Below are 16,916 nucleotides of genomic sequence, written 5' to 3'. Positions count from 1 at the left end.
TGCATCCAGATTTAATAAAATAGACAGATAGATAGATAGATAGATAGATAGATAGATAGATAGATAGACAGACAGACAGATAGATATAGATAGATACAGGTAGATATATATAGCAATTATGGAGGCTGAAAATTCTGAAGATCTATAGTTAGCAAGCTGGAGACCCAGGAGAGCCAATGTGTGGTTTTAGCACTAGTTCAAATTCCTGACAACAAAGAGGGCCAATGGTATAAATTCCAGTCTGAAAGCTAGAAAGAACCCAGGAAGAAGTGATATTTCAGCACAAGTCTAAAAGCCATAAAGGACTGATGCCCTACCTCAGGTAGTCAGGAGAGAGGAGTTCCCTGTTACTCAGCCTTTTTGTTCTATTCACAATTTCAACTGATTGAATGAGGCCCACCCACATCAGGAAGAACAATCTGCTTTACTCAGTCTGCTGATTCAAATGTTAATCTCATCCAGAAATACCCTCAGACACACCCAGAATGATGTTTGACCAGATGTCTGGCACTCCATAGATCAGTCAAATTGACACATCAAATTTAACCATCACACAGGGTGTTGATTGAGGTTAAGAAAACCAAATGTCTAGGGCTAGAAACAGTATCCCCATCCTGGGTTAGCAATAGCCAAGAGCCATTACAACCACAAGGCCTGGAAGACAGAGTCCTTAGCACATGTCAGAAAGTTCAGAGGTTGCCCAAAGACCAAAACCTTCTATAATTTGGAAGGGGCCAGCTTCCCAGTTATAGAACAGTATGGCAACGAGTGGATATAGAACATAGATGAGACCAAAAAAAAAAAAAATTCCGGTTTAGCATTATTTTGAAAATCAGGGGAAACAATGAAAGTTATAAAATGATGGCCTAAATTCACTTGGTATGCAGGCTAGAATTCACTTGGTAGCTTGTATAGCTTAGGAATTATATCAATATAGCTGCTATAAAACAAAATACAGATGCTGAAGTCTCGCTCACACCTATCAAATAAGAATCTGGGATGCCTAATGTCAGGCATGAATATATGTTTAAGTTTCTACGAGTGATTCTTTTCCAGACCCCTGATTTAAGACACTACTTTAAAGAATGTTTTTCATCTTTTATCTAGTTATTTTGGGATCATATACCTGTTTCCAAAGTAAGCTGTAAGAATTTTTTTTTAACATAAAGTGTTTATATGATGTTAAAAACTCATCGAACTTTTATTTTCACTAAGTTGACTACATTGATTATTGATATGTTATCCTGTACGTACACACAGATCTAGTTGTATCAGCCTAAAACACATGATGGTAGAAAGAGCCTATCTACCTACTTTCTCCATCATAACAATGCTCCCAGAACAAGGAAGACCCTCCGGAGATTAGTAAACCAGGGTCAGAAATCAATGGTCATTTTCAGGGAAAATTCCTCAATCCCATCGTTTACCTTAGAGTCTTGTAGCCTGAAATAATACCTCCTGTTAATTCTTTCCTTGATTCTGTTTTCTTTATTAAATCATTTTGAAGGCTGCAATTTTATTCTAACCCTTCTAAGAAGTGAGACATTTTGCAAATATGTTCTGCACACACATGTGACAATCAGAGTCATAGTGAGTGGATAAATAAAGAGTACATTTAATATACAGACACAGAGATGGGTGCTTTATATGTATTATCCTATTACATCCTTATAACTATTCTATACCATAGGCATTCTTCTGTTATTTTTAAGATGACAAATTTGGAAGTCAGAGAGATTAAGTAATTTGCCTGAGGACACATAATTATTGAGTGGCCAGAACCATGGTTTTAATTTCTCCAGAGACTATAGCCTTTTGGCTATGTCATACCTCTGCCTATTAAGTCAGCAGGCTAAAGAGCCTACATCAGCAACTGAGAGAGACTTTAGAATCTGGAAACAAGTTTTTGACATCTCCACAACAATTACATTTGTTTTACAATATCTGTAAGTGGTGACAGACAAGAAAGTTCTGTGTTTGGGGCACAATTGATTTCAAATGGATTTAATGAATTACTCACACTGGGGAATATGGTCATGGGACAGAAAAATCCATCTACCAGGGTTATGCTTCAGTACATTTCTCCAGCCGAAAAGGTCGAGATCCCAACCGCCAGGAGGAATGACAGATCCTTGCAACATGGCAGGGTCAACAGGTGACAGGCAAAACAATAAAGGGGGAAATTAGCAAAAAAGCATATTATTTAAGAGCAAGTATGTATATATTTACATAATACCAGTAGTTTTTTTTTTAATGTAATGGTCATTTATCATTTTTATCATTAAGAAGTGACCATTTCAAAGAAAACATTGATCACTGTCTCCTTGAAATTCTTCAGCACATGCAGTTATCATATAAATGTAGGTGTGTAATATTTATCTTGAAGAATAGTAAATGGCACAAGAAAGATAAGGAATCTAAAGACAGATAAATTTGGTCTGAGTCTTGGTGCTCTCATTTACTTGCTGGGTGACCTTAAAAAAATCACTTGATCGTTCCGAGCTTGAGTTTTTTGGTTTTTGTTTTTTTCATTTGAAAGACTGTTATGGTTACAAAGATAACACTTACATACTGTATATTATGTGCCAGGAGCTCTTTTAGGTGCTTTACATGGATTAGTTCATATAATGTTCATCATAATCTTACGAGGGAGATCCCATTATTATTCTTATAAGCAATAGAGCTAAGGATAAAATCTAAGCAGTCTCCTCCAAAATCCAGCTCTTAACTACTCCCCTACACAGACTAAATGCCTATACAACTTGGTTTGTATAATTATTAGGTAAGATAATGTGTCTTAGATGCCTAACGATAAGAAAGGTGCATTCCTTTTAGTGAAAGAATCTCTTCCTTGCTCTACTCCTACCTCATCCCATCCTCAGAGAGGAGTAGTATTGCTGTGGACTAATTTCCAGGATAATCATTGGCTTTCATTTTCTAAAAGCAGGACTGTAGTGGGGGGGGCGAGGGGAGTGTATATAAATAAGTCTATTTTAGGGGGAAATTTTACTTTTTCTTGATAGTTGACATATTCTGGGATAGTCTTTTTTTATTGAAGAAGTTGAATGAAAAAAATATCTTTGTTTACATGTCACTGTGGTATAGTATGTCTCATGACACATCAAATGTGTTGAAATTACATACAGCAAAACCATGAATATACCTATGTGCACTGCATATATTACATGTATAGACCAGTAAAAATTACACTTATGCATGTAAACATTGCTTTCAAATACCACAACTATACATATCAAAATGTTAACAGGGATTATTTTCCAAATTTGGGTAACAATTTTTATTTTCTTTTTCATGTTTTACTGTATTTTCCAAATTCTCTAAAGTAAATGTGTATTACTTTTTAAATCAAGAGAAGACATATTTAAAAAGAGGGTCAGTCATAAATAAAAATAATCTGGATTTTTATGGAAAAAAAATTGGACAGTATGATACTACTTAAACTTTAGCTTCCTGTGTCAGACTGTCGGTTTTGTTTTTATTTCTTCCTTCAACTTCCCTGGGTGCTTTTAAGATCGTGCCCAACTCTTCTAAGACAAAGGTCAAATACTGAACTATTCTCAAATCATTCTGGTTTGCTTATGTTTCACAGAAAATGGTCCTACCACAGCTAATGTGTTCTACTTGCTCAGGACTTCTGCATTCTTAACTGATTTTGACTCCAAATAAATTGTTCATGGTAATATTGTAATTGATGTGAAATAAGCCACAACCTGCATCATCTACAAACACTGTCAAATCCAAATTGAGTTCATGTCTGTGTGGAGCTAAGAGCAGGCAGGTCTCCTTGTGTGTAAATAGGGAGGCGTTGCATTCGAGCAAGGAGGGGGTTGTGCAAAGGCATTCTTGGTAGGAATGCTAGATTCATGCTCATCAGATTTAAATACACTTACACCACAGAGGAACATTGTCATATGTGACTGATCAAGAAAACGGATGTTTTGAGTAATAGGTAATTATTCCTTCAAAAAGAGTTGCTTAAAAATAATGAAAATATTGAACTCAAATCCTGATCTGCAGCCATAGGCGACAAGGACTTAGATGTGTATGCGTGTCTATAAAATCTTAATTTTCCTATAGTGGAGCCATATAGACTATGACAGTGTGGCTGGGCACTTGTCCCTAGGAAGTCACAAAGAGGTAAAAAGCAGTTCTGTTTCTGCTGGAAGCGCAAAAAAGGAAGGGGCTAATAGCCAGGGAAATAGGCCAGACTGTGGAAAGTAAACCCAAAAAAAGCACAAACACACATCACCCTGAAAATAGTCTTGGCTGGACAAATGGTGGACTGGAAGAGCCTATTGAGAAAGAAATCGCTGAGAACATTTTAATTCTCTACAACCATTTGCCTTCTGCCATGATTGTGAAAGCCACAACAAAGGGAGAAAGGCTTACTCACCATGGGAGAGAAGGTCACCCCAGATGAAAGTGGTGCTACTGAACGTACTGTGGCCTTAATCTGCTGTCCTTCCAGAGGTCTAACGAGATACTATAGTTCAAGCTAATTTTATAGTTCGAGATTTTCATAAGAGAAAGACGCCTTGGACTGTTCAGTTGTGAATATAAACAGAAGCCCCCGTGTACTATTCTGTGGGCAATACAGCTATGCTCACCAGTCCAGTGACATAGAAACCTAAACTGTCCCTCAGTATAGGTTTCATTATAGGAGGTCATGAGGTCTGGCCCCAGGAATCTGATGACTGGTCTCACTTTTAATAGTTCTCTGTGCTCATTTTTTTTAGCGTGGCACTAATGTTCTTCCCTTTACTTCCTCTATTGCAGGCTTGTGACAGAAGTATCCTCAGTTAATTTTTATGTTTTATTTTTATATGCTTTTTTCACAATTAGATAATTACTTGTGACAGAAACCTTGAGAAGACATGGGCTAAGCTATAAAAGGGACAGGCAAGGTGGGCCCCAGGCCCCGTGGAGGAGGACATCCCTGACCAGGTGTTTCCTGACATGAGTTTAAAGAAACTCTAATGTGAGGAGGAAGAGGATATACATTTAACATCAGCTTTTTATTAGGGTGTAAAGTGTTTCTCAAGAAGACATGAAGGTTTTAATTCAAAGTGAGTAAAAACTCATCTCTGTAACAAAAGAGGAAGAGATTAATAAAATGCAAAATTCCTGGATCTCACTCAACTTTTAGCCTATTCTTTTTATTCAGACATTCTTAAAGCGACTTCTTCATCAAATCTTCACTTGAGGAGACAGTAGAGCACATAGGGAAGTAGTCCTACTAAGGGGGGAAATCCACTTTAAGTGATCACACAGCATTACAAAGATAAGTGATTCATTCACCAGCAAGAGAAAAGTAGATCACAGGGAACGTAGCAGAACTAGCCATTTTCTTGAGATTATTCAGATCATCCGTTAAGCCTACGTGACCTAGAGTGTGGGCTGCCATTTGAATGCATGTCATATCTATTGTGGAATCAGGCAGGGAGGTTTGATTTCTTCTTCAGTTCACTCTTCTTCTAGTAGTCATGCTACTAAGTTGAAATTTAACCTTCTATGATTTTTTATTACATTTATGGGCATTATGTTCTCACAAAGGGTGCTGGATTCGACAGTTTATGTCTAAAGCCATAAAAAAGCCACTTTTGCATTGTGCATTTTGCATGGATGCAACGTATACATGGAAGGGAGTTGGCATTTTCATCTACCTCCAACTGCTAAGTTAATGAATTTTCAGTGGCATCCCTGCTCGACTTCTTCAAATTTGTAGAATTCATCATAAGTACTTTTCAGAATATTGATTTTTCTAACCAACTTTGGGAAAAATATATATCTTCGAATTCCTGCCTTATTCTATGCCCTCATCTGGGTAGATACCACCCTACTGATTAATCCACAGCAACAGATCTCTTTCTGGTTTCAGTCTTACCCTTTCCCAACCAGCATTACCATCACTGCCTTGAAGAGGAGCATCATGGCAAAAGCATGACAATGTGCCTGACTCTAATTGTTGCTCTGATTGCTTAATGATCAATTTGACCTTCTGGGTCCTGCACTGTGTCCCAGGAACCTGAGCCCATCAACTAATCCGAACACATTAGCTCAGAAGGAAGAGCCTGCCCGAACTTCTTTTAGTGGCGATGCTCTGGAATCCCATCTCTCCATGACTTTCAAGACTATTCATGTTCTGATGAATTGCTTAATTTATAGCTCCAAACTTGAACTCAGCTGAAAGCTCCAGACATATACTCTATGACTCCACTTGGAAGTCTTGGAAGCTCAAACTCAATGTGACTAAAGCTGAGCTGTAGCCCTTCCCTCAAACCTGCCCGCTTCAGTGTAACTGGGTCGGTAAATGGCTTTCGCATAAACACAGCCAGTGTTCATGCTGGAAATCTGAGCCTCTCCCTCCCTTCTCACATCCAATTCAGAACCGAGTCATGTGGATTCTGACTTCAGATACAACTCAAAATTATACACTGCTCTTCGCCACCATTGTCACCAAATAAGGCCACCACAGTTACAAAAGCATTCTAACTAGTCTCCTTGGTTTTATGGTTTCCACACAGCAGGTGAAGTGATCTTTATAAACATAATCCGATCAGATTATTCCCTGATTAAACTTTTCAGTGGGTTCCCACAATGCTTAGGTCCATGAGGGCTTCAATATCTGGGAACTGACTATTTCTCTTCATCGTGAACCACCTTCCCTCATATTCACTATGTCCTGTCATACTGTCCTCATTTCAGCTTCTCAGATACACTGAGCCGATTCTCCACTTCAGGGATTTTGCACATGAGACTACCATTGACTGAAACACTAATCTATGAACTTGACAGTTAGCCCACTCCTACTCACTCTTTAGGTTGCAGTTCAAATGTCCTTTCTTAAAGAGTCTTTCCCCGATGCACTAATATAAACTAATATTTATTACAGTTTTTACTTTCGGTTTACTTGCGTGAACCTTTGTTGGTTAACTCCTCCTCTAAATTATGTTCTGAGAAGTCGGAACCACATCTCTTTTGCTATTCACTTTCCCCAGGCCTGGCGTAGTTTAGATGTTCAAGCACTATTTTAAAGCATCTTCTATAAAAGGTTGATTTGTTAAAGAATTACAAAGTAAAATAGACTGCAAAAAACTAGCCCGAGAGAATCTGTGTGGCTCTTGCCACAAGAAGAGCTCTTCTCGCCCGGTTTTCCAAACTCCACAGATCAAGGGCACAGCAGGATTCTTGATGGCTTATACAAACCGGCTCAGGAGCGCCAGACCTTCTTCTTCGCTTGGCCCCACTCTCAAATAATATGAACATTTTCTTATTAAAAAGGAAAAGAGCATCTAAGGTATTTTATTCTGAGTATTTGTTCAGTGAAGAGAAGTTTACACAGCTTGCGGAGAATTATTCCGCAGGAAATTAAACCTCTGTAATTCTGAATTTTCACTTTGCTTTCAATTGGCAGAGTTTCCTGGCAAACCACTCTGCCCTCTCGAACATTCGTAATACCACATCCGCCACCAAAATGTGCTTTCTGAGCCAAATCACAAAATAGGTTAGACAGGACAACTCTCTGGAGGTCTGAGATACTAGATGGTGAATAGGCTATGAATACACTACGAGGGCATTCAGATATGGCCAGCGATCAATACCTAAGTTGCGCATAGTAATTTGGAGCTTATAAAATACTCACATAAGATAATGAATTAACAGAGAAAGCGCCCTTATATTATCTATGTGAATATATTATATGATTTGAGCCTCTCAACAATTTTATGAGACTGATCTTGTGATTCTATTTTACCAGTGAGACAACTGAGCAGTTTAAAGAAGTTTAAATGACTTGCCTAAAGTCACACGACTATTGCCCCTAACACAGAAATCGAAATTAGAACTTTTGACAAATTTTTTTTTTTTTTATTATTATCCTGTGGTGCTTCTCTTCAGCAGGTGTCTGATTGTTTGGCTATTTTATTTTGAGAAGATAATTGACTTCACCCAGAAACAAAAAGCTACAATAGAAAGTAGATTTGTATAGTGAGCAAACAAATAAACAACTCGATCCTCTGCATACTAAAGAGAGACAAATTAATTTTTATTTTTTTTACTCTGCTCTATTTTGTAACAAAGAAAAAGCAACTTTTAAAAAAACCTCCATGGGACTAAAAGACTTCAATGGGCTTTTGTATAAAGAATAATTGGATAATTGTTTCCCTTATTTCATTATGTGTAAGACATGATAGTTTGTGTCACCCACCATTATTTTTATGCATTTTAAAAAAATACTGTGCCAATTACATCAGGACAAATCAATGGTAAGAATCCCAATTTCAAAAATGTTTTTAGAAAATCTAAATGTGCATTTAAAATCTATGAAATATGTAAGATAATTTAGATCAGTAAATAGGGAAATTATCGTTCCTCAGATATTTCTTTAGCAATTTATTTCTTCTTTCCATTCCTCCTGCTAAATTTCTAACTTAAGCCTTCGTCATCTTTTACCTGGTCTATTAATATGCAAAACCTATTGTTTTTCCCATCTCACTTTTCCTCCCTCCAATCCATCCTCAGTATGTCATCAGAGTAATCTTTCTAAAATAAAGCTCTGTCGATGAGTTTTATAAGTTAAAAAATTTCATGGATTTCCTACCTTCAGGATTAAATTTAAACTTATTAAATGAACGCCCAAAGCACTTTACAATCGGGGCCAAACTACTACCTTTGTAGCTTCATCTCTCTTCACATCTCATGTGTATTTGACCCACATGCTTAGCTTGTCGCCACTCTGCATGCACACCATGCAGAGAGAGGCCAACATTCTCCATTCGCACCACATATATAGAGGTGAACATTCTTCATTTGCACCATACATATAGAAATAAATGATCATTCTTCACTCACACCACACAGATATAAGTGGGTATTCTGTTTTCTCTCTCAGTAAGCCACTATTCTCCTTTGTTGGTAAACTCTTGAGCATACTTCAAGACTCAGATCAAGCAGATTATCCTTTATAAAGCCTTCTCCATCCACTTTCAGGCAGCTAGTAGAGCCAAACAGGGGGAATGGTAATAATTTCATCCAAATCACTCCTTTCCACAGATGAAGAAAAGAAATCCAAATAACTAAAGGATTTTGCCCAGCATTATACAGCGATTTAATAACAATGTTAGCATAGGAAGTTATGGTTTCTCACTCTCGGTTCGCTTTTCCCTGCACTTACACGGACCTAAATGAAAGGAAAGCATGAAGGTAAAACCTAAGACTATGCCTGGTCAGCAGATCTTTATGGTTTTCCTCCAGCGGGTCTATCTAGAGCTACCCAGACCACCAGGAGGCAAATGATATTCATTTACATGTCAATTACAAGTACATCCAAATCTGTGTTCCCTGACTTTGGTTACTTTACCTCTCAGAATAATAATGCCTACCTCATAAAACATTGTGCAGATTAAATGAAATTTGTGTCTTTCAAATGCCTAGCATAAGACCTGGAATAATTAAGGCTCAATACATATTAGCTTTTTTAACCATTTCCTACTAAGTGAGGACTAAATACGGTTGCTTGTAGGTTAAATTCATTGTTAAACCACCAAAGTAGTTAAGGAACATTTTATTTAATACATCTGAAAAAAACACACAGCTTTGGTATAAATTTCTCAATGAGGACAATGCCACCCTGTTTATATAATACACATATGTGTTCACTTTAAGAATGGGGTGGGTGGCACTGCCACCAAATGTCATAGCTTTTAGTTATTGACCCACAGCTGAAAATGGATCAGTTGAGCAAATAGAAGGAAGCAAACAAATCTACAACTATAAATATCAACACACACCCAGAAATAGCGAAAGAGATCAAAGGCAGATTATAGCTAACCAGGAGAGACACCAAGGAGATTCACATTGGGGCAGCAAGATCAAGGCACCCAGAAGACCTTTCAGAACTTCCAACCATATCTGGAAAGAAATCAAAGGCTGAATCCTTGGCTATTACATTTCAAAATAAATAAAGACTCCTCTACTTCCTTCACAAAAGATCAGCCAAGCTAAATTTATGCTCTAGAATATTACCCTGGGAGCTGTCCCTGGAAGAAATCATTTTAACCCTAATACTACTCTTTGTTTTGAATCCAAGTCTTCTGCCTTAGACCACACAGCCATCAGCAGACAAATTAGAAAAGCATCCAATCAAAAAATATTTACTGAGCAAAATGATGCAAAGTGCTATATTAGGGGAAGTGCCAGTCCCCAGGAATTATTGAAACATCCCTCTCGAAGTATGTTAAACTTCCTCTATTATTAGTTCTTTCTTTAGGGTTAAGCACACCCCTTCTTTCTTTTGAAGGTCCTCCTTTAATTGTCAAGATCCTTGGTGTGATGGATAAAACATTAGACTGAGGGGAAGAACATCTGCTGACATCTGACGGCATAAGACTGGAAAGAAATGATAAAAAAATTAAAAGAGAAGAGGAAATAAAGGTAGGAGAACCAAGAAACAAGATTTGCTACTGCAGTATAGTTATATTGTGTGATATGGAGCCACATTAAAAACAGATTTTGTCTATATTCTAACTTCTGTCAATTCACAGTGGCTCTCTGGAGCCTATGCAAAGGATTATGAGCCCATTTCTGGACAAAGGAGAAAAGCTGGAGTGATGGTACACATAATGTGTATTTTCTAACTTTTCTATAGGTAAAGAACACAGTATACGGAGCCAGGTATCTAGATTTGAATCTGCCACATCACTGTACCTCTGTGACATCCAGTTTCTTTATCTATGAAACAAAAGACAATATGATTATTAAAAGTGGTTAGGATAGAGTCACAAAATATTTAGCCTCTGGCTAAATTAAGTAGAAATCATTGATTATCAGGAATTAAGTGGCTTACAAAATCATAGAAAACCTGAGAGAGCCAGCTGTAGGCTGACTTCCTAGAACACTCCCCAGTCCCCAGCATTACAATGCTTCTGCCATGATGACAGTGGAGCTGTCACCACTAGTGAAAGAAGGAAGGTGTCGAATTATAAAGCTGCCAACTAAAAAACCACCATGCCTATGCCACAGGCCTATTCAGCAAAATGAGTGTCTACTATCTGTTCTTTCCCCTACTTAACTCGGTTCTGAATGAAAATCTCCTAGGAATATCTGATTGCAAGAACCGAATTACATGTAGCTCTCTAGCTGCAAGGGAGTGTAAGACCCTGAGATTTGGGACTTAAATGGTATTTCTAGTTTAAGAGGGCACTGTTGACAATGCTCTCTGGGGGCACTGGCCATATATGCTCCTTCAGGACTGGATCCACATTCCATTAGCTGAGGAGATTATTGGGAGCTGACATTTCTCAGCTCAGTCTTTCTCTGGGAATTACCATCAGTTGAACAGAGCTAACTCATCCAAGTTCAGGCCCACTCGCTGGGAACACTACATCTACTTACTGATCCACGTGAGGGTATGAAGAACCAGACCTTTTGCCTCAAAGCAGAATATCTCTGAAGGTCATCCCAGCTCCAGAGGTCCTCATGGAATTGACTGCATCTGATGTGACTGCTTCACAGTTCAATTCCTTTCTCTGCCCGATCCTATGCCCTTTATTCTCCACGGCTATCAATCTCATGGCCACTCTGCAATATAAACTTCCTGCATACAAGTATTCACCTGAGAAACTGTGTCCTGAGGGATGTGATCTAAGACAGACATATTAGAAGTATGTGGAATAAAGGCTAAGTAAACCAACCCTCAATAGTCACTACAACTTTTATGAGTATGAAACAATATAATTCATATAAAAAATATCCCTAGGACCTTACACGGTGCCTGACCCAGGGTGAGCCAATACATATATGCTTAATAATAATATAATATAGCTAACATTTATTGAACACTCACTATGTTTCCAGACACCATTCTAAGTTCTTTGTACAAGCTAATTTATTTAATCCTCATTGTAAGTCCATGAAGTAAATTCTATCATTACCCATTTTACAAATGAGGTAAATAAGTTCCAAAGGAGTTAATTTCAATGTTAGGTTGTAAGTGGTGGAGGATTCTAACCCACATAGTATAATTCTAGAGTCTAGTCTTACCCACTTTTCTGTCTTAGTATTTAATTTGCAACCAATAAAATCTCCCTGCCCACCCCCTCCGACATACACACATACAAAATCTCTGCTTTCACATTTCAAAACGCAATGGGATTAGGAAAAGGGGACCAAGGGATTTTTATTATGACCTATGGAAGGCTAAATAATGGCCCGTTTAAAATGCCCATTTCTGAATCCCTGGAACTTATGATTGTGTCACATTATATAACAAAAGAGACTTTGCAGATATGATTAAGAATGTTGAGATGAGGAAATTATCCAGGTGGACCTTAAATGTAATCACACATGTCCTTAACAGAGAGAGACAGAGGGAGATACTACAACACAAAAAGGCAATAAGATGATGGAAGCGAGACTGGAATAATGTAGCCACAGAACAAAGAATGATAGCAGCGTCAAGTAGCTGGAAACAAAGCAAAGAAAGGATTCTCTTTTGGAGACTTTGGGAAGGAACCAGCCTTGCTGACACCATGACTCTAGCCCCATAAGACTCATTTTAGCCTCCTGGTCTCAAAAAAAAAAAAAAAATTAAGAGAATAAATATATTTGTTTTAAGCCAGTAAATTTATGTTAATTTGTTTCAATGTCAACAAGAAAGTAAATAAAGGACCATAGAAAATGATAATATTTTCAGTATATGTGGAAGCATCTATTGTAGTATTAGGAGTTAGACCTGCCTAACCATTGCAGGTTAATAAGAAGGATCTAACGAACTCGGAAAATACTAGCCTTGGGCTGAGAACCCCTCCCGCCGTCTACTTCATCTACATGGGACAATCGGCTAGGTGGGGAATGAGATTCAGAGATATAGTGAATATGTACTTTGTTACCAGTATGAATAGGTAAAGTTTCTCTTCTCCAAATTTAATTTCTGGGACTTATAAATGGCACATAGGCCAGGTCAACTAGTACATAATACATAATAAGAGTCATACTTAAATTTCAGACTGGCTTTCTCTGTGTTCCACCTGACAGGTAGCCTTACACATAGTCAAATCAAGAACCAGAAGTGAGACCCACATGAGACAGACAAGACCAGCTCCCATCTGCTAATCATCTGTCAGAGGGTGGGAGAAAGAGAAAAAGGCCCCGCAACCAGAAGCCAGGAGACCCTTCCTTTCAAATAGAAAATGTCTTCTAAATTTAGAGAGCCTCACTCACTCCATCTCACCATTCTTAGCCACTGAGCCAGCCTCCTTAAATCCTTTCTGGAACAAAGTGGATATATAAAAATATAATTATAATAAATAGTTCTCCTTATCTTCACTGCATAGTTATAAACAGGCTTGGAAATGGTGATGGTGTGTCAGAAGGTGAGAGAAATGGTCAGTTTTTGAGTAATCCTAAATCACCACCTCAAGGAAAACTGTATACCGAAAGGAACTGTGGACAAGGTGATGTGGACCAGTGCTTCTCAAACTACCTGTAGTGAAAGAACAATTTTATTTGAAATTTCCTTTCCATCATGGTCCAATTCCCTTGTAAAATACAATCAAAATAAACTACTAGAAAAATGAAACAAAAAGAAAAGACACACTGAAGGCAAGCTCAATCTATTTTACTTATTAGATATGACAAAAATAAAATTACTCTTTCAAAATGCTATTAAAGTTTCTGAAAGCTTACTCTTAATTTCTGTGCTTGCTCTGTCACCAATTGGTAACAAACAGTTCAAGGATGGGCGTGGGTCCACAGAACACACTTTGAGAAGCTCTGGTTTGCTCTGCCAGTCTCTACATTGAAAATTCAAGTAAAGTTACCACTAGACTGAATTGCAAGACACCATCACTAGTGTCAGTTATATGTGTAAGTAATGGCAGTCAAGCGTGTCTCGTCTACACTCATTCTGCTAGTGCTGAGCAGTCTCTTTAATCTTGCACATTGTTTTTTTAAAATAATTAAAATATTTTCACATACCCTTAAATAAGGATGTTTACTCTTTCTAGAATTTTAAAATGCTTTAGCTTCATTCTTAAGTTCAGAGCATTCATGGAATATGGGAATTATGGAAGGGTGAAATAATGATGATTGAAACACCTCAAAATTATAGGCCAACAGGCCAATTTTGTGGAAAGCAAGCAGAACTGAATTTCTCAAAGATCTCCACACCAATGAAATTCCATTCTCCAATTGTTTCACAAACATAGTATAAAGGAAATCTGCCTGAAATTCCCCTGCATGCTTGCTAAAAAGGTATATAGCAGGGGTCACACCCTAGCATCACTGGTTCAGCATCTTTGTTAGTGACTCTTGAGAAGTCACATTTTAAACTAAACAATCCATCCATTTTTAGACTCACAGAGGAAGTAGTACATTCATTTTTAAGAAGTAGTACATTCATTTTTAAAAGTATCCTTTTAAAGATAAATAAATAAAATAAATAAATAAAAATAAAAAGTGTCCTTTCAGCACAGTTATCCTTTCACCTCTAATAAAATGCAATTTAAATAAATAAATAAAATGCAATTCTTTAATTTCATTTTTATATTTTTAGAGCTTCGTAATTACATATTAGTGCTAGTGTGTATTTAAATCTGATGTTTTTATATCTCATCTTCTTTCAATTAAAGTAGCTTAAATTATTTTGAAAACAAACATGTTTTGTGTTTTGCAATCATTATTATAGAAATTGGCAAAAAAAAAGCGAGATATGCATCAGGAAAAAGGTGTAATAACTGGCTATAAGGAAAATGATACTTGTCCTAGAACAGCTAGAAATCATTTGGGATTCATTTAGTACTGGCTTAGTGGGAGAACTGATCAAATGAATCTAGAAACTGAGTTATCAGCGCCAAGCATTTACAGAGTGACTCGTTTTGAAAATTCAGTTTGATGGGAGCATTGAGTAACAGTATAATTTCATCCTACCACCCTGAGATTCTGTGATTCAAAAGGGCATGTCTTTATTTTGACATCCAAAACTCACAATTCACTTGACTCTGTTGAGAAATACTGAGGTGTTTTTGTTTTTGTTTTAACCCTTTCCTTACTTCAAAATGAAATGACTACATAAGAATTGTACCTTTAAAATCAAGAAGACATGATTTCCAGGGAAGAAGCAACCCCAAAAAAGAGAATAATTAAAGCATCCATGCTTTGGATGACTGTTCAAACATTTTATATACATTATTTTAATACTCACAACTCTGCAAAGAGGATATTAGGATCCCCATTTTATAAGCAAGGAAATTGAAGATCAGTGAAGGTAAGGAACAAACCTGAAATCCCACAGCAAGTAAGCAACAGAGCCAGAACTGAACCCAGCTCTACCTTACTCCAGGGCCTATGCTGAGTCCATCACACAATGAGGCCTCCTAACTCAGATGGGTTTTACAAGTATGGATTGCCTCAGCAATGCTTATTCATACATAGGTTTGAGATTATTACCTGTGCTCTGTCAAGAATTATATTGCCTACATATAAGAGAACTTAGATACAATTGCAAGTGGTGGGGTTCCAGGGAAAACAATGGTGGATTACAAGAGATCAGCCAATCCTCTGTTTAAGCACCAGAGAACCCAACAAATATATCTGACATTCAGCTACTTAGCCTGATTCCACAATGACAATTCTCTATGGTCCCTACTAACTGAAAGAACCCTGGTAGATGAGTTTGAGTTTACCAGTTGAATCTTCTCTCTATTTCATCCTGAAATGCAAGTCAGCGGCACTATCTCTAAGCATAGAGCACTACAGTTCGGAAAAAATTAAAGGCTTCAGGACAGGAAGTGAGTGAGTTCCTTGGGTATCAAATGCACTAATAAGTTCTCAAATATGCAAAATCTGAACTGCCCTCAAACTTTACTCTGCCTTAGAGTCTTGCACTGGCTACTATATAAAGATATGTTTCTTGTCTCTCAGGGACCAAGCAAGAGAAATGTAATGTACCAGCACATTTGATTCCCTTTAGACAAAACTTGGCAATAAATACCTTCTCTTCAGGCCACAGGTAGTCCTAAACATTTTATTACAAAATATCTCTTTTCTGGATCCCCCCCAATAAAATGTAAAAATAAACAAACAAAAAGTCTATCAAACTGCATTTAATAAACCAGTTTTCAATTCTCTATGAATAAGTTATGACAACCAAGCAGAGCAGAGTCACACTAGTTTTAACCAGAGTAAAGATTTGTTGCTACAGATAGCCTTAAAGCATGAGAATAAACATTTTACTGTTGGCCTCCCCGGAAAAGTGGTCTGACTATCTCCTCCCAATACCCCATCACCATCTATTACCTACCTCAAGGATGCAGGGTAAACATTATCAGACGATGAGTCGTTTCGTTTCCAATCTTATTTCTCTCTTTTTCTTGGCCAATAGAAAGCCCAGAAAAAGCCTATTTTATGCTTAAATGCTATTTCTCCTCACTTAGGAGGTTTTATGTTGTTGTTACTATTTTTCAATGAGTTCTGGAGGCTTTTTCTCGTTAGAAAGGTAATATACTAAAGGCAATGTTATCCTGGCTTAGATCCTGAAACAGACTTAAATCGCTAGTTGATATCAACTGATGAAATCCCAATATAGCCTACAGTTTAGTTAATAATAATGTAAAAATGTTAACATTTTAGTTTTAACAAACATACCACAGTTGTATAATATGTTAACATTAAGAGAAACTGAGTGAAAGGTATATGGGAACTCTAGCTTTGCAACTTTTTTGTAATCTAAAATGATTCCAAACTAAAAAGTTTACTCCCCGCCCCTCCCCCGCCAGAAAAACATTTATTAGAGAAAATTTAGAAAATACAGACAAGCAGAAATATAGAGGTAATAACGCAAAGATGACTTGCCAACATTTTGGCACTCCCAGGTTTTTTTTCTATGAAATATCTAATTC

The sequence above is a fragment of the Pteropus alecto genome, unplaced genomic scaffold (assembly GCF_000325575.1).
Source record: "Pteropus alecto unplaced genomic scaffold, ASM32557v1 scaffold394, whole genome shotgun sequence".
Classification (NCBI taxonomy): Eukaryota; Metazoa; Chordata; class Mammalia; order Chiroptera; family Pteropodidae; genus Pteropus; species Pteropus alecto.
The sequence above is the reverse complement of the archived record's forward strand: the minus strand, read 5'-3'. Positions refer to the sequence as shown.